Raw genomic sequence first — 19341 nt, 5'->3', positions numbered from 1 at the left:
GCAGTTACTGAGGGTCGGTGGGGGGGTGGGGGGGGGATGGTACACACTGCTGTTACTGAGGGTCGGTGGGGGGGGGGAGGGAGGGGATGGTACACACTGCAGTTACTGAGGGTCGGTGGGGGGAGGGGGATGGTACACACTGCAGTTACTGAGGGTCGGTGGGGGGAGGGGATGGTACACACTTGCAGTTACTGAGGGTCGGTGGGGGGGAGGGAGGGGAGGGAAGGAGAGACTGGGAACCTGAGGTGAAGTGAAACCCCCACGTCCCGGTCAGTGTCTCACCTTGACGTTGACGTTCTGGTCAAAGCCATCCATTTGGTTGAGGAGTTCCAGCAAGATTCTCTGCACCCTCTCTGTCCGCTGGGGGATTCAACACAAAGAGCTGTGTACAGACACTGACCACAAGAAAACAGCACCTTGTGGGGGGGGGGGTGACAGAGACAGGGAGAGGGGTGTCAGGGTGACAGAGACAGAGACGGGGGGGGGGGGGTGGTGTAGGGGGTGACAGAGACAGGGAGGGGGGTGTCGGGGGTTACAGAGATGGGGGGGTGTCGGGGGTTACAGAGTTAGGGAGGGGGGTGTAGGGGGTTACGGAGATAGGGAGGGAGGGGGGTGTCGGGGGTTACAGAGACAGGGAGAGGGGTGTTGGGGGTTAGAGATAGGGAGGGGGGTGTCGGGGGTTACAGAGACAGGGAGAGGGGTGTTGGGGGTTACAGAGATAGGGAGGGGGGTGTCGGGGGGTTACAGAGATGGGGGGGTGTCGGGGGTTACAGAGACAGGGAGGGGGGTGTCGGGGGTTACAGAGATGGGGGGGTGTCGGGGGTTACAGAGTTAGGGAGGGGGGTGTAGGGGGTTACGGAGATAGAGAGGGAGGGGGGTGTCGGGGGTTACAGAGTTAGGGAGGGGGGTGTAGGGGGTTACGGAGATAGGGAGGGAGGGGGGTGTCGGGGGGTTACAGAGACAGGGAGAGGGGTGTAGGGGGTTACAGAGTTAGGGAGGGGGATGTCGGGGGTTACAGAGATAGGGAGGGGGATGTAGGGGGTTACAGAGTTAGGGAGGGGGGATGTAGGGGGTTACAGAGTTAGGGAGGGGGGGTGTCGGGGGTTACAGAGATAGGGAGGGGGGTGTCGGGGGTTACAGAGATAGGGAGGGGGGTGTAGGGGGGTTACAGAGACAGGGAGAGGGGTGTCGGGGGTTACAGAGTTAGGGAGGGGGGTGTCGGGGGTTACAGAGATAGGGAGGGGGGTGTCGGGGGTTACAGAGATAGGGAGGGGGGTGTCGGGGGTTACAGAGACAGGGAGGGGGCGTGGGGGGGTACAGAGACAGGGAGGGGGTGTGGGGGGGTACAGAGTTAGGGAGGGGGGTGTCGGGGGTTACAGAGTTAGGGAGGGGGGGTGTCGGGGGTTACAGAGTTAGGGAGGGGGGGTGTCGGGGGTTACAGAGATGGGGGGGGTGTCGGGGGTTACAGAGTTAGGGAGGGGGGGTGTAGGGGGGTTACGGAGATAGGGAGGGAGGGGTTGTCGGGGGTTACAGAGACAGGGAGAGGGGTGTCGGGGGTTACAGAGTTAGGGAGGGGGGTGTTGGGGGTTACAGAGTTAGGGAGGGGGGTGTCGGGGGTTACAGAGTTAGGGAGGGGGGTGTCGGGGGTTACAGAGATGGGGGGGTGTCGGGGGTTACAGAGATGGGGGGGTGTCAGGGGTTACAGAGACAGGGAGAGGGGTGTTGGGGGTTACAGAGACAGGGAGGGGGGTGTCGGGGGTTACAGAGATGGGGAGGGGGGTGTAGGGGGGCACAGAGTTAGGGAGGAGGGTGTAGGGGATTACAGAGTTAGGAGGGGGGTGTCGGGGGGGTACAGAGTTAGGAGGGGGGGTGTCGGGGGTTACAGAGTTAGGGAGGGGGGTGTCGGGGGTTACAGAGTTAGGGAGGGGGGTGTCGGGGGTTACAGAGATAGGGAGGGGGGTGTAGTGGGTTACAGAGTTAGGGAGGGGGGTGTCGGGGGTTACAGAGATAGGGAGGGGGGGTGTCGGGGGTTACAGAGTTAGGGAGGGGCGTGTCGGGGGTTACAGAGATAGGGAGGGGGGATGTCGGGGGTTACAGAGATAGTGAAGGGGGGTGTCGGGGGGGTACAGAGTTAGGGAGGGGGGTGTAGTGGGTTACAGAGTTAGGGAGGGGGGGTGTCGGGGGTTACAGAGATAGGGAGGGGGGTGTAGGGGGTTACAGAGTTAGGGAGGGGGATGTCGGGGGTTACAGAGATAGGGAGGGGGATGTAGGGGGTTACAGAGTTAGGGAGGGGGATGTCGGGGGGTTACAGAGATAGGGAGGGGGGTGTCGGGGGTTACAGAGTTAGGGGAGGGGCGTGTCGGGGGTTACAGAGATAGGGAGGGGGGATGTCGGGGGTTACAGAGTTAGGGAGGGGGATGTCGGGGGTTACAGAGATAGGGAGGGGGGGTGTACCTCCTGTCTGGGCGTCGAAGCGTTTGGTTGCTATGGCGTCGATCTCGTCGATGAAGATGATGGCAGGAAGGAGCGTTCTCCTTGGCCAGCCTGAAGACATCTCGGACCATACGTGGTCCTTCACCAGGTACTTCTGAACAAAACTCCGAACCCACCACACGGATAAAGGCAGCTGGGAGAAAAACACGGAGTGGGGGGGGGTCAGCAACACAGGGACAGGAGGCCCTTCAGCCCCAATCACCAGCCTGTTACACAGGGACAGGAGGCTATTCAGCCCCAATCACCAGCCTGTTACACAGGGACAGGAGGCCATTCAGCCCCTCCTCGATACAGGATGAAATGGCATTTGCCACCATTCAGCCCATCTGACCAGCCTGTCTATCTCCTCCTGTAATCAAAGGCCTCCCTCCTGGTTATGTACCACCCACCAATCGAGTACCATCTCCGAACTTCCTGATCACATGTCCCGAGCTCACTCCCAGACCAATCACAAACTGAGGGACCCCAGCACTGAACCTCATGTTCTCGAGTCACAGATGTACAGCACCGAAACAGACCCTTTGGCCCATCCCATCCATGCTGACCCAGATATCCCAACCTAACCCAGTCCCACCTGCCAGCACCCGGCCCATATCCCTCCAAACCCTCCCTATTCATGTCCCCCATCCAGGTGCCTTTTAAATGCTGTCATTGTACCAGCCTCCACCACATCCTCTGGCAGCTCATTCCATACACGTACCACCCTCTGGGTGAAAACGTTGCCCCTTAGGTCCCTTTTATATCTTTCCCCCTCTCACCCTAAACCTATGTCCCTCTAGTTCTGGACTCCCCACCCCCCAGGGAAAAGACCTTGTCTATTTACCCCTATCCATGTCCCTCATGATTTTATAAACCTCTATAAGGTCACCCCTCAGCCTCCGACACTCCAGGGAAAACAGCCCCAGCCTATTCAGCCTCTCCCTGTAGCTCAGACCCTCCAACCCTGGGAACATCCTTGTAAATCTTTTCTAAACCCTTTCAAGTTTCACAACATCTTTCCGATAGGAAGGAGACCAGAATTGCACACAATATTCCAACAGTGGCCTAACCAATGTCCTGTACAGCCGCAACATGACCTCCCAACTCCTGTACTCAATACTCTGACCAATAAAGGAAAGCATCCCAAACGCTGCCTTCACTATCCTATCGACCTGCAACTCCACTTTCAAGGAGCTATGAACCTGCACTCCAAGGTCTCTTTGTTCAGCAACACTCCCTAGGACCTTACCATTAAGTGTATAAGTCCTGCTAAGATTTGCTTTCCCAAATGTTACGCCATTGGATACAGGATTCCAGTTAGAGAAACACCCTCTGACCGTCATCCTGTTCGTCCTGCCCATTTGGGATCGGATTTTGCACAAATTGAATTAAATTATCGCTGTCACGCGTTGTTATGCGTGCACAGGGTGGGGTGCCTCAGGGGAACAGAGATGAGCTTTGGTCGACAAAGAGGTCTGTTCAAAAATGGGCTGAGCACAATGAGGAAGAAGCTGTCCTCAAACAGCCTGCTGTTCCTCACGCAGCTCAGGATATTCGGCCCGTCCCCCCCAGACGCACCATTGTGAACGTTTACCGGGGCTGGGGGGCATCACAGCCTGGTACGGCCACTCGGGACGGACGAGAGAGACTACAGAAGGTGGGTGTGCACAGGCCAGACCATTCCACGGACTCCCACCCACGGACTCCGTCTATACTTCCTGTTGCCTGGGAAAAGCTGTACACATCACCTAAGGGCCCTCCCTGCCCAGCTCTAACCTCCTTCCGTCACCCAGAGGATACACACACGCGCGCCAAGAAGGTTCAAGAACAGAGTCTGCCCGGCTGTGATCAGACTGCCGAACGGCCCTCTCCAACTTCACACCTAATGTGGGTCATTGCTTCGTGCACCTGTAACCCCTGTAGGCCTCACTCAGTGGAAACACCCTGCGATTTGGATGCTCTCGTTTGCTACGATCTGCCCATACTGCTCACAAAACAGGACTTCCCACTGCACAGAGGAACCCCCGATTATCCAAACAACACGGAGTGGAATGATTTTGTCTGGATAAGCGATGTGCTTGGATAACACGGTTTAGCCAAGAATTGGGACCTTGCAATCTTGCAGGATAATCTGAAATTTGGATAATCGAATGCCAGGTAATTGAGGTCCCTCTGTACTCAGGTACACGAGATGGGAATCATCAAATAAAAATAGCCTGGGACCCCACGGGTTCTTCAATTTGAGACCGGTCTGCCGCATGAGACAGTGTCGAAGAGCGTTCCTAAATCCAGACGGTCGACGCCCACAGTGTGACCCTCATCGACACACCACCACATGGAAAAATGCAATCGAATTGGTCAGACACGATTGCTGCTCCCCCCCCCCCCCCCACCGTTCTAGAGACAGGCTGACAATCCGTGCTGGTCTGAGGGAGACTGTCCCAGTGAGTGGGCAGTGTGTGTGGGGGGGGGGGGGGGGGGGGGAGGGGGTTAAGGTGGGGGCTGGGTGTGGAGTTACCTGTCGTGTGATGGGCAACAGCCTTGGCAAGCATAGTCTTCCCGCAGCCCGGGGGACCATACATCAGCACCCCGCGTGGAGGGTCAATCCCAATCTGGGGGGAAGAGAGAGAGACAAACAAACATGGTTCAGCAAGGGGGGTGGGGGTAGGCCCCAGGACTGACCGCGATGGGGGGCGGGGGGGGGCAGGGAAAGGAGGGGGGTCAGCCCCAGGACTGACCGCGAGGGGGGTGCGGGGGGGGGCAGGGAAAGGAGGGGGGTCAGCCCCAGGACTGACCGCGAGGGGGGGGGGTCGGCCCAAGGACTGACCGCGATGGGGGGGTGGGGGGGGGGAAGAGAGAGGGGGTCAGCCCCAGGACTGACTGCGATGGTGGGGGGAGGGGTAGTCTGAGGGGACTGACCCGTGAGAGGGGTGGGTGGGGAGGAGTGGGGGAGAGAAGAGTGGTGGTGGTCTGAGGGGACCGACCTGTTTGTAGAGCTCGAAGTGGGTGAGGGGGCAGTTCCACAGCCTCCCGGACCTCCTGCTTCTGGAATGTCCATCCCTCCGATATCGGAGTACAGCACGTCCGGCTTCTGGTCTGTCAACGAGAAAACCAGGGGTCACCCAGAATCTCCACCCTGCCCTCAGCACGGAGTCTGCTCTGCCCATCCACACCTCTGATAGCCCACTCCAGTTCAATTCCTCACCCCTCCCCCAGCCACCGCTAACGGTTTCTCCCCCCTCCCAGTATTTCCCCCAAATAGACCCCCCGCACACCCCGCCCTTTCAAAGCTCCTGTGTGAACGACTCCATTGCAGGCGCCGCCTGCCAGTCTACAACAACAACCCGTCACTACGGCAATAAACAAAGCCCACCCCCGTCCCCAGTCCCCCCTCCCCGTGGGAGTCAGACCCACCCCCACAACACCCTGCGGGGAGTGTCAGTCCCACATTTCCCTCCCTCCCTCCATCCCCTGCAGGGAACACGTTTCTCTAGAATTCCCAATGGGATGATCCCTCATTCTGGCCAGCTCTCACCTCACTCGCTCGGTTCCCTCTGTCTCTCCCCACACTCCCTCACTCTCCCCCTACACACACACACACGCCCTGTCCCCTGTCCCTCCCTCCCTCCCTCACTCTCCCCACACACACACTCTGTCCCCTGTCCCTCCCTCACTCTCCCCACACACACACTCTGTCCCCTGTCCCTCCTCACTCTCCCCACACACACACACAGTCCCCTGTCCCTCCCTCACTCTCCCCACACACACACACACGCCCTGTCCCCTGTCCCTCCCTCCCCTCACTCTCCCCACACACACACTCTGTCCCCTGTCCCTCCCCTCACTCTCCCCACACACACACTCTGTCCCCTGTCCCTCTCCTCACTCTCCCCACACACAACACACAGTCCCCTGTCCCTCCCTCACTCTCCCCACACACACACGCCCCTGTTCCCTGTCCCTCCCTCACTCTCCCCACACACACACACACAGTCCCCTGTCCCCTCCCTCACTCCCCCACACACACACACGCCCCTGTTCCCTGTCCCTCCCTCACTCTCCCCACACACACGCCCCTGTTCCCTGTCCCCCCCCTCACTCTCCCCACACACACACACACACACAGTCCCCTGTCCCCCCCTCACTCTCCCCACACACACACACACAGTCCCCTGTCCCCCCCTCACTCTCCCCACACACACACAGCCCCTGTTCCCTGTCCCTCCCTCACTCTCCCCACACACACACAGTCCCCTGTCCTCCTCCCTCACTCTCCCCACACACACACACACACACACAGTCCCCTGTCCCCCCCTCACTCTCCCCCACACACACACAGTCCCCTGTCCCTCCCTCACTCTCCCCCACACACACACACACAGTCCCCTGTCCCCTCCCCTCACTCTCCCCACACACACACACGCCCCTGTTCCCTGTCCCTCCCTCACTCTCCCCACACACACACACACACACAGTCCCCTGTCCCCCTCACTCTCCCCACACACACACGCCCCTGTTCCCTGTCCCTCCCTCACTCTCCCCACACACACACACACACACACACACACACACAGGTCCCCTGTCCCCTCCCTCACTCTCACGCCCCACCCACCCCCCCCCCCCCCACCCCCCCGTCCGCTCTCCCTCTCCCCCCCACACCCTCTCACTGTGTCCCTGACGTGACGTCAGTGGGAGCCACTACCTGAGGTCAGCATCATGATACTGCTGTCGGCCTCTGGGGGCAGTACATCGACCAGGGCGTTGCTGTGTTTGTGCAGAGCTACAGGACGCGTTCGGTTTCAACAACTCCCCGGTCGATGGTGCTCAAAATCCGCACGTAGTAATTGGAGCCTGGAGAGGGGGGGGGGCGGAGGGGGGAAGAGACAGACACAAACACAGAGGGGTTAGCGTTCGGGTAAACTCACTGGCTCGCGACCAGCACAGGAACGCGACAGACAGCTCACTGTCAGGGGTTCAAACCTCTCCCGGGATTCAGGACTGGCTCCCTGATCGGGGAGACGGCTCTGAGGACAGTCTGTGTTGGAGGGACGCTGGGACACAAACGGGTGGGGGGGGGGGGGGGGGGGGAAGAGAGGCAGGAATACAGAGCAGGGGACAGGATTCGGGGGGCAAAACCTCAGCTCATGGAGCAGAACGTAGAACCAGGAGGGGGGGGCAAAAAGCCGCTGAGAATGGAGATGGAGACAGAGCACGCGACAGGAGCAGAGGGATCTGGGAGACCCGGCCCATGGGATCCCAAACAGCGCGCACACTCGGAGTGGCAGGGATCGGGAAGGGGAACAGCCATTACTGTGTGGGAATGGGGGTAAAAATGTGGGAATGCCGAGCCCCAATTGTCTGAGAGGAGGGGGATGGTGGAGAGCGTTCCTGGAGCACCATGTCTGGTTCCAGTCTCCTTCCTTAAGGAGAGACTGACTGGGCACTGGGGCATGGAATAGGAATGGATAGGGACGATGGGCTGAACGGTGGACGGGAAGCTCTCGGATCTATTCCGGTCAATCCCGAGAGCAGGCAGAGATACACTGGCACAGCAGCCAGGGAAGTGGGAGAGAAGCCGGCAGCTGGGGGAGGCACAGTGGGGAGCACTGGCTATCCCACTCCTGTGGGAATGGAACACCGGGGAAGCCAGCACGCGAAGGGGGACAGGCAGCGGGAGATTACCAGCCTGTCCTCCCTCTCTCGCGGTGACGGTCACAGTTACCGGTGGTGGAGCCCACAATGGCAGTGTTCTGATCGACAGCCTCCAGGAACTGCCCAATGACCAGGGGGATACTCTGGATACGCTTCACTTCCTCCTGGGCGTGCAGGAACTCCTTCTTCAAGTTCTTCTGCTCATCCTTGATGTACTCCTCCTGAACCTCGAGAAATTCCAGCTCCTGCTGCAGCTTCTGCAGAGAAACCACACCGAGGGTCAGCGCCGCACGGGCGGAGGGTCAGCGCCGAGGGAGCGCCGCACTGTCGGAGGGTCAGGGCCGAGGGAGCGCCGCACTGTCGGAGGGTCAGTACTGAGGGAGTGGGCACTGTCGGAGGGTCAGTGCTGAGGGAGTGGGCACTGTCGGAGGGTCAGTGCTGAGGGAGTGGGCACTGTCGGAGGGTCAGTGCTGAGGGAGCGCTGCACTGTCGGAGGGTCAGTCCTGAGGGAGTGGGCACTGTCGGAGGGTCAGCGCCGAGGGGAGCGCCGCACTGTCGGAGGGTCAGTACTGAGGGAGTGGGCACTGTCGGAGGGTCAGCGCCGAGGGAGCGCCGCACTGTCGGAGGGTCAGTGCCGAGGGAGTGGGCACTGTCGGAGGGTCAGTGCCGAGGGAGCGCCACACTGTCGGAGGGTCAGGGCCGAGGGAGCGCCGCACTGTCGGAGGTTCAGTGCTGAGGGAGTGGGCCCTGTCGGAGGGTCAGTGCTGAGGGAGTGGGCACTGTCGGAGGGTCAGTGCTGAGGGAGCGCCGCACGGCCGGAGGGTCAGGGCCGAGGGAGCGCCGCACTGTCGGAGGGTCAGTGCTGAGGGAGTGCCTCACTGTCGGAGGGTCAGGGCCGGGGGAGGTGCCGCACTGTCGGAGGGTCAGTGCTGAGGGAGTGGGCACTGTCGGAGGGTCAGTGCTGGGGGAGTGCCGCACTGTCGGAGGGTCAGTGCTGAGGGAGCGCCGCACTGTCGGAGGGTCAGTGCTGAGGGAGTGGGCACTGTCGGAGGGTCAGTGCTGAGGGAGCGCCGCACTGTCGGAGGGTCAGTGCTGGGGGAGCGGGCACTGTCGGAGGGTCAGTGCTGAGGGAGTGGGCACCGTCAGACAGAGTTGTTTCAGTGGGGTGTTGGAGTGGGAGTGGGTGTACGAGCCCATGCCCTCCATTTGAATGGAGAACAGGACAGACTCTCTCAGGAGGTACCAAGGGGGATATTTCTTCCCTAATTAACAGACACAACTGACCCATTGGACAGTGCTGATGGATCACCCTTGTGGTGCTGTTTGTGGGAACATGCTGTGCACAAATGGAGAGTCACATTCCCTCCCATCCAATGGGAAACCGTCATGAGCCGAGGCCCTTCGGTGGTCTCTCTGAATACTAGCTCACTCACCTTGTAACGCGTGTACAAATCCTCCAGATCCTCTGGTTCGGGGGCAAGGAAGGAGAGGCCAGTGTGAGGTCGGGAACACATCAGAGTGGGAACGTCATCCTGGAAGGAGAGAGGCCAAAGGTCACAGCTCAGGGACAGGAGGGGTCGAGTGTGAAGAGGGCAGGGCTCATTCACACAACGGGCAACGGAGACAACGTGGAACGATACCGTCACCTTGCCCCACCCCCTCGACGGGTCCACACAGAGACGAACCCGCCAACAATATCTCCCCCCACTACCACTCCACGCCCTGTCTCACCCCCTACTCAACCCCTCAACAATACCTCACTCACTCAGCAACCCATCCCCAAACCCAACCCGTCTGTCTCAGCATATTACTGTGTGGGCATCTCAGACAGAACTCTCTCTCTCGGGGGTGTATTTGATGGGGATATTAATGACACATTGACCCTGATATAACCCCCTCTCTCTCTGGGGTGTATTTGATGGGGATATTAATGACACATTGACCCTGATATAACCCTCTCTCTCTCTGGGGGTGTATTTGATGGGGATATTAATGACACATTGATCCTGATATAACCCCCTCTCTCTCTGGGGTGTATTTGATGGGGATATTAATGACACATTGACCCTGATATAACCCTCTCTCTCTCTGGGGTGTATTTGATGGGGATATTAATGACACATTGACCCTGATATAACCCCCCTCTCTCTCTGGGGGGTATTTGATGGGGATATTAATGACACATTGACCCTGATATAACCCTCTCTCTCTCTGGGGTGTATTTGATGGGGATATTAATGACACATTGACCCTGATATAACTCTCTCTCTCTCTGGGGTGTATTTGATGGGGATATTAATGACACATTGACCCTGATATAACCCCCTCTCTCTCTCTCTGGGGGGTATTTGATGGGGATATTAATGACACATTGACCATGATATAACCCTCTCTCTCTCTGGGGGGTATTTGATGGGGATATTAATGACACATTGACCCTGATATAACCCCCTCTCTCTCTCTGGGGGGTATTTGATGGGGATATTAATGACACATTGACCCTGATATAACCCCCTCTCTCTCTCTGGGGGGTATTTGATGGGGATATTAATGACACATTAACCCTGATATAACCCCCCTCTCTCTCTGGGGTGTATTTGTTGGGGATATTAATGACATATTAACCCTGATATAACCCCCCTCTCTCTCTGGGGTGTATTTGATGGGGATATTAATGACACATTAACCCTGATATAACCCCCCTCTCTCTCTGGGGTGTATTTGATGGGGCTATTAATGACACATTAACCCTGATATAACCCCCTCTCTCTCTCTGGGGTGTATTTGATGGGGATATTAATGACACATTAGAACATAGAACATAGATCAATACAGCGCAGTACAGGCCCTTCGGCCCTCGATGTTGTGCCGATCCAAGCCCACCTAACCTACACTAGCCCACTATCCTCCATATGCCTATCCAATGCCCGTTTAAATGCCCATAAAGAGGGAGAGTCCACCACTGCTACTGGCAGGGCATTCCATGAACTCACGACTCGCTGAGTAAAGAATCTACCCCTAACATCTGTCCTATACCTACCACCCCTTAATTTAAAGCTATGCCCCCTTGTAATAGCTGACTCCATACGTGGAAAAAGGTTCTCACGGTCCAACCCTATCTAACCCCCTAATCATCTTGTACACCTCTATCAAGTCACCCCTAAACCTTCTTTTCTCCAATGAAAACAACCCCAAGTGCCTCAGCCTTTCCTCAAACAATCTTCCTACCATACCAGGCAACATCCTGGTAAACTTCCTCTGCACCCGTTCCAGTGCCTCCACATCCTTCCTATAGTATGGCGACCAAAACTGCACACAATACTCCAGATGCGGCCGCACCAGAGTCTTATACAACTGCAACATGACCTCAGGACTCCAGAACTCAATTCCTCTACCAATAAAGGTAAAAACAATGACTGCAGATGCTGAAAACCAAATATTGGATTAGTGGTGCTGGAAGAGCACAGCAGTTCAGGCAGCATCCAACGAGCAGCGAAATCGACGTTTCGGGCAAAAGCCCTTCATCAGGAATAAAGGCAATGAGCCTGAAGGGTGGAGAGATCACAACATGGTTGAAGAGCTTCAGAGCAGAGGAAATGATTTACCTTGTTGATTTTAACCCTACTGCGAATCCTCTTGCAAGGATGCCTGCCTTGAAGTTTTCCTCCTCTCTCTACAAGAATCTCAGGGAGTCCCTCTCCCACTGCAACTCCCAGGTCATTTCGCTCCTCGTTGGATGCTGCCTGAACTGCTGTGCTCTTCCAGCACCACTAATCCTCTACCAATAAAGCCCAGTACACCATATGCCTTCTTCACTGCACTATTTACCTGGGTGGCAACTTTCAGAGATCTGTGTACATGGACACCAAGATCCCTCTGCTCTTCCACACTACCAAGTATCCGACCATTAGCCCAGTACCCCATCTTTTTGTTACTCTTACGAAAGTGAATCACTTCACACTTACCTACATTGAACTCCATTTGCCACCTTTCTGCCCAGCTCTGCAGCTTCTCTATATCCCGCTGTAACCTGCCACATCCTTCCTCACTGTCTACAACTCCTCCGACTTTCGTGTCATCCGCAAACTTGCTCACCCAACCTTCTAACCCTTCCTCCAGGTCATTTATAAAAATGACAAACAGCAATGGTCCCAAAACAGATCCTTGCGGAACACCGCTAGTGACGGCACTCCAAGATGAACCTTTGCCATCAACTACTACCCTCTGTCTTCTTCCAGAGAGCCAATTCCTAATCCAAACCTCCAACTCACCCTCAATGCGATACCTCCGTAGTTTTTGCATTAGCCTGCCATGGGGTACCTTATCAAACGCCTTACTAAAATCCATATATACCACATCTACCGCTTTCCCCTCATCTACCTCCTTAGTCACCTTCTCAAAGAATTCAATAAGGTTTGTGAGGCACGACCTGCCCTTCACAAAACCATGCTGACTATCCTTGATCACATTATTCCTATCCAGATGTTCATAAATCCTATCCCTTCCAATTCTCTCCAAGACATTGCCCACAACAGAAGTGAGACTCACTGGCCTATAGTTACTCGGTCTATCCCTGCTCCCCTTCTTGAACAAGGGCACCACATTCACTATCCTCCAGTCTTCTGGCACTATTCCCGTAGACAACGACGACATAAACATCAAGGCCAATGGCTCCGCTATCTCCTCCCTTGCTTCCCAGAGGATCCTAGGATAAATGCCATCAGGCCCAGGGGACTTATCTATTTTCATCCTTTCCAGTATTCCCCAGACCTCTTCCCTACATACCTCAAGGCCATCCATTCTAATCACTTGTGACTCAATATTCACATCAGCAACAGTGTCCTGTTCCTGAGTGAATACTGACAAAAAGTATTGATTTAGTGTCTCTCCAATCTCCTCTGCCTCCACGCACAACTTCCCACTACTATCCTTGACTGGACCTATTCCTACCCTAGTCATCCTTTTATTCCTGACATACCTATAGAAAGCCTTTGGGTTTTCCCTAATCCTACCAACTAAGGACTTTTCATGTCCCCTCCTTGCTGCTCTTAGCTCTCTCTCCAGATCCTTCCTGGCTACCTTATAACTCTCAATCGCCCCAACTGAACCTTCACGCCTCATCTTTACATAGGCCGCCCTCTTCCCTTTCACAAGGGATTCCAATTCCTTGTTAAACCACAGCTCCCTCACACGACCCTTTCCTCCCTGCCTGACTGGTACATACTTATCAAGGACACTCAATAGTTGCTCCTTGAACAAGCTCCACATATCGATTGCGCCCTTGCCTTGAAGCCTACTTTTCCAAGCCACGCATCCTAAGTCATGCCTCACCACATCATAATTTCCCTGTCCCCAGCTATAACTCTTGCCCTGCAGTGCACACTTAGCCCTCTCCATCACTAGAGTAAAAGTCACCGAGTTGTGGTCACTGCCCCCGAAGTGCTCACCTACCTCCAATTCTAACACCTGGCCTGGTTCATTACCCAGAACCAAATCCAGCATGGCCTCACCTCTTGTTGGCTTATCTACATATTGTGTCAGGAAACCCTCCTGCACACATTGGACAAACACCGACCCATCTAACGAACTCGAGCTATAGCTTTCCCAGTCAATATCTGGGAAGTTAAAGTCCCCCTAAACAACCACCCTGCTACTTTCACTCTTCTCCTGAATCATCCTCGCAATCCTTTCTTCTACGTCTCTCGGAATATTAGGAGGCCTGTAGAAAACTCCTAACAGGGTGACCTCACCTTTCCTATTCCTAACCTCTGCCCAAACTACCTCAGATGGCGAGTCTTCATCCATCATCCTTTCCACCGCTGTAATACTATCTTTGACAAGCAATGCCATACCTCCCCCTCTTTTACCCCCACCTCGGACGCTACTAAAACATTTAAACCCTGGAACCTGCAACAGCCAATCCTGTCCCTGTTCTACCCATGTCTCTGTAATGGCCACAACATCGAAGTCCCTGATATAACCCCCTCTCTCTCTCTGGGGTGTATTTGATGGGGATATTAATGACACATTGACCCTGATATAACCCTCTCTCTCTCTGGGGTGTATTTGATGGGGATATTAATGACACATTGACCCTGATATAACCCCCTCTCTCTCTGGGGTGTATTTGATGGGGATATTAATGACACATTGACCCTGATATAACCCCCTCTCTCTCTGGGGTGTATTTGATGGGGATATTAATGACACATTGACCCTGATATAACCCCCTCTCTCTCTGGGGTGTATTTGATGGGGATATTAATGACACATTGACCCTGATATAACCCCCTCTCTCTCTCTGGGGTGTATTTGATGGGGATATTAATGACACATTGACCCTGATATAACCCCCTCTCTCTCTCTGGGGTGTATTTGATGGGGATATTAATGACACATTGACCCTGATATAACCCCCTCTCTCTCTCTGGGGTGTATTTGATGGGGATATTAATGACACATTGACCCTGATATAACCCCCTCTCTCTCTGGGGGGTATTTGATGGGGATATTAATGACACATTGACCCTGATATAACCCCATCTCTCTCTCTCTGGGGTGTATTTGATGGGGATATTAATGACACATTGACCCTGGTATAACCCCATCTCTCTCTCTCTGGGGTGTATTTGATGGGGATATTAATGACACATTGACCCTGGTATAACCCTCTCTCTCTCTGGGGTGTATTTGATGGGGATATTAATGACACATTGACCCTGATATAACCCCATCTCTCTCTCTCTGGGGTGTATTTGATGGGGATATTAATGACACATTGACCCTGGTATAACCCTCTCTCTCTCTGGGGTGTATTTGATGGGGATATTAATGACACATTGACCCTGGTATAACCCTCTCTCTCTCTGGGGTGTATTTGATGGGGATATTAATGACACATTGACCCTGATATAACCCTCTCTCTCTCTCTCTGGGGGGTATTTGATGGGGATATTAATGACGCATTGACCCTGATATAACCCCCTCTCTCTCTCTGGGGTGTATTTGATGGGGATATTAATGACACATTGACCCTGATATAACCCCCTCTCTCTCTGGGGGGTATTTGATGGGGATATTAATGACACATTGACCCTGATATAACCCCCTCTCTCTCTGGGGTGTATTTGATGGGGATATTAATGACACATTGACCCTGATATAACCCCCCCCCCTCTCTCTCTCTGGGGTGTATTTGATGGGGATATTAATGACACATTGACCCTGATATAACCCCCTCTCTCTCTGGGGGGTGTATTTGATGGGGATATTAAAGACACATTGACCCTGATATAACCCCCTCTCTCTCTGGGGGGTATTTGATGGGGATATTAATGACACATTGACCCTGATATAACCCCCCCCCTCTCTCTCTCTGGGGTGTATTTGATGGGGATATTAATGACACATTGACCCTGATATAACCCCCTCTCTCTCTCTGGGGTGTATTTGATGGGGATATTAATGACACATTGACCCTGATATAACCCCCTCTCTCTCTGGGGGGGTATTTGATGGGGATATTAATGACACATTGACCCTGATATAACCCTCTCTCTCTCTCTGGGGTGTATTTGATGGGGATATTAATGACACATTGACCCTGATATAACCCCCTCTCTCTCTGGGGGGTATTTGATGGGGATATTAACGACACATTGACCCTGATATAACCCCCCCCCTCTCTCTCTCTGGGGTGTATTTGATGGGGATATTAATGACACATTGACCCTGATATAACCCTCTCTCTCTCTCTGGGGGGTATTTGATGGGGATATTAATGACACATTGACCCTGATATAACCCCCCCCCTCTCTCTCTCTGGGGGGGTATTTGATGGGGATATTAATGACACATTGACCTTGATATAACCCCCTCTCTCTCTCTGGGGGGTATTTGATGGGGATATTAATGACACATTGACCCTGATATAACCCCCTCTCTCTCTCTGGGGTGTATTTGATGGGGATATTAATGACACATTGACCCTGATATAACCCCCTCTCTCTCTGGGGGTGTATTTGATGGGGATATTAACGACACATTGACCCTGATATAACCCCCCCCCTCTCTCTCTCTGGGGGGTATTTGATGGGGATATTAATGACACATTGACCCTGATATAACCCCCTCTCTCTCTGGGGTGTATTTGATGGGGATATTAATGACACATTGACCCTGATATAACCCCCTCTCTCTCTCTGGGGTGTATTTGATGGGGATATTAATGACACATTGACCCTGATATAACCCCCTCTCTCTCTGGGGGGTATTTGATGGGGATATTAACGACACATTGACCCTGATATAACCCCCCCCCTCTCTCTCTCTGGGGTGTATTTGATGGGGATATTAATGACACATTGACCCTGATATAACCCCCTCTCTCTCTCTGGGGTGTATTTGATGGGGATATTAATGACACATTGACCCTGATATAACCCCCCCTCTCTCTGGGGTGTATTTGATGGGGATATTAACGACACATTGACCCTGATATAACCCCCCCCCTCTCTCTCTCTGGGGTGTATTTGATGGGGATATTAATGACACATTGACCCTGATATAACCCTCTCTCTCTCTCTGGGGGGTATTTGATGGGGATATTAATGACACATTGACCCTGATATAACCCCCCCCCCTCTCTCTCTCTGGGGGGGTATTTGATGGGGATATTAATGACACATTGACCTTGATATAACCCCCTCTCTCTCTCTGGGGGGTATTTGATGGGGATATTAATGACACATTGACCCTGATATAACCCCCTCTCTCTCTCTGGGGTGTATTTGATGGGGATATTAATGACACATTGACCCTGATATAACCCCCTCTCTCTCTGAGGGTGTATTTGATGGGGATATTAACGACACATTGACCCTGATATAACCCCCCCCCTCTCTCTCTCTGGGGGGTATTTGATGGGGATATTAATGACACATTGACCCTGATATAACCCCCTCTCTCTCTGGGGTGTATTTGATGGGGATATTAATGACACATTGACCCTGATATAACCCTCTCTCTCTCTCTCTGGGGTGTATTTGATGGGGATATTAATGACGCATTGACCCTGATATAACCCCCTCTCTCTCTGGGGTGTATTTGATGGGGATATTAATGACACATTGACCCTGATATAACCCCCTCTCTCTCTCTGAGGTGTATTTGATGGGGATATTAATGACACATTAACCCTGATATAACCCCCTCTCTCTCTGGGGTGTATTTGATGGGGATATTAATGACACATTGACCCTGATATAACCCCCTCTCTCTCTGGGGTGTATTTGATGGGGATATTAATGACACATTGACCCTGATATAACCCTCTCTCTCTCTCTGGGGGGTGTATTTGATGGGGATATTAATGACACATTGACCCTGATATAACCCCCTCTCTCTCTGGGGGTGTATTTGATGGGGATATTAATGACACATTGACCCTGATATAACCCCCTCTCTCTCTCTGGGGTGTATTTGATGGGGATATTAATGACACATTGACCCTGATATAACCCCCTCTCTCTCTGGGGTGTATTTGATGGGGATATTAATGACACATTGACCCTGATATAACCCTCTCTCTCTCTCTGGGGGGTGTATTTGATGGGGATATTAATGACACATTGACCCTGATATAACCCTCTCTCTCTCTGGGGTGTATTTGATGGGGATATTAATGACACATTGACCCTGATATAACCCTCTCTCTCTCTCTGGGGGGTGTATTTGATGGGGATATTAATGACACATTAACCCTGATATAACCCTCTCTCTCTGGGGGGTATTTGATGGGGATATTAATGACACATTGACCCTGATATAACCCCCTCTCTCTCTGGGGTGTATTTGATGGGGATATTAATGACACATTGACCCTGATATAACCCTCTCTCTCTCTCTGGGGGGTGTATTTGATGGGGATATTAATGACACATTAACCCTGATATAACCCCCTCTCTCTCTGGGGTGTATTTGATGGGGATATTAATGACACATTGACCCTGATATAACCCCCTCTCTCTCTGGGGTGTATTTGATGGGGATATTAATGACACATTGACCCTGATATAACCCTCTCTCTCTCTCTGGGGGGTGTATTTGATGGGGATATTAATGACACATTGACCCTGATATAACCCCCTCTCTCTCTGGGGGTGTATTTGATGGGGATATTAATGACACATTGACCCTGATATAACCCCCTCTCTCTCTCTGGGGTGTATTTGATGGGGATATTAATGACACATTGACCCTGATATAACCCCCTCTCTCTCTGGGGTGTATTTGATGGGGATATTAATGACACATTGACCCTGATATAACCCCCCCTCTCTCTCTGGGGGGTGTATTTGATGGGGATATTAATGACACATTAACCCTGATATAACCCCCTCTCTCTCTGGGGGGTGTATTTGATGGGGATATTAATGACACATTGACCCTGATATAACCCCCTCTCTCTCTGGGGTGTATTTGATGGGGATATTAATGACACATTGACCCTGATATAACCCCCTCTCTCTCTCTCTCTGGGGGGTATTTGATGGGGATATTAATGACACATTGACCCTGATATAACCCCCTCTCTCTCTCTGGGGAGACTGAGGGGGGGGTTTATTGATAATTCACACTGACCTGGAGTTTCTCCACCATCACCCCCAGCTCCTCCATTGCTGCTGCTGCTGCTGCTGCTGCTGTCTCACTGCCACTTCCGCTTCCGGACCGGAAACGCTGCCCCCTCACCCGCCCGGCGCCTTCTGGGAGCTGTAGTCCCCGGCGGACTTCACTTCGACATCACTTCCGTTCCGTGCCGGAAGCGGACTTCAGATAAATCGCCGCCGTTGTTTGTCGCCGGCTGTTCTCTGTGTCCGGGGGGGGAGTGACTTACGGCTCAATTTGATTAATTATTGTTGTTAATTTAGTCAAGAGCTCTTCCTTTACCGTAACCATCCTCCCGCGAGGGGAAAGCGACCCCAGCACCCCCCCCGGCGCCGTCATATCCGGCGACGTCAGCCAGCCCGCCCCAAGGCCTGCCGGGAGATGTAGTTCCTCCCCGGGTGGTGCGGATGACGTCACATCCGCCTTGCCAGCTGACTGCACCATGATGTGGTCGAGCTAGTGTTGCACTTCCAACCCTCCACCCCTCCCCCACCCCCCACCACCCCCCCCACACCCCACCCCCCCCACACACCACCCCCCCAAACCCTACCC

General features: G+C 53.8%; 1 pseudogene; it reads right to left on the bottom strand.

The window, feature by feature from the left end:
- Positions 1-270: 270 nt before the first annotated feature.
- LOC140458737 (26S proteasome regulatory subunit 6B-like) lies at positions 271-19078 on the bottom strand (annotated as a pseudogene).
- Positions 19079-19341: the final 263 nt, after the last annotated feature.

The sequence above is a fragment of the Chiloscyllium punctatum genome, chromosome 34, assembly GCF_047496795.1.
Source record: "Chiloscyllium punctatum isolate Juve2018m chromosome 34, sChiPun1.3, whole genome shotgun sequence".
NCBI lineage: Eukaryota > Metazoa > Chordata > Chondrichthyes > Orectolobiformes > Hemiscylliidae > Chiloscyllium > Chiloscyllium punctatum.
This window is presented reverse-complemented; position numbering and strand designations above follow the sequence as displayed.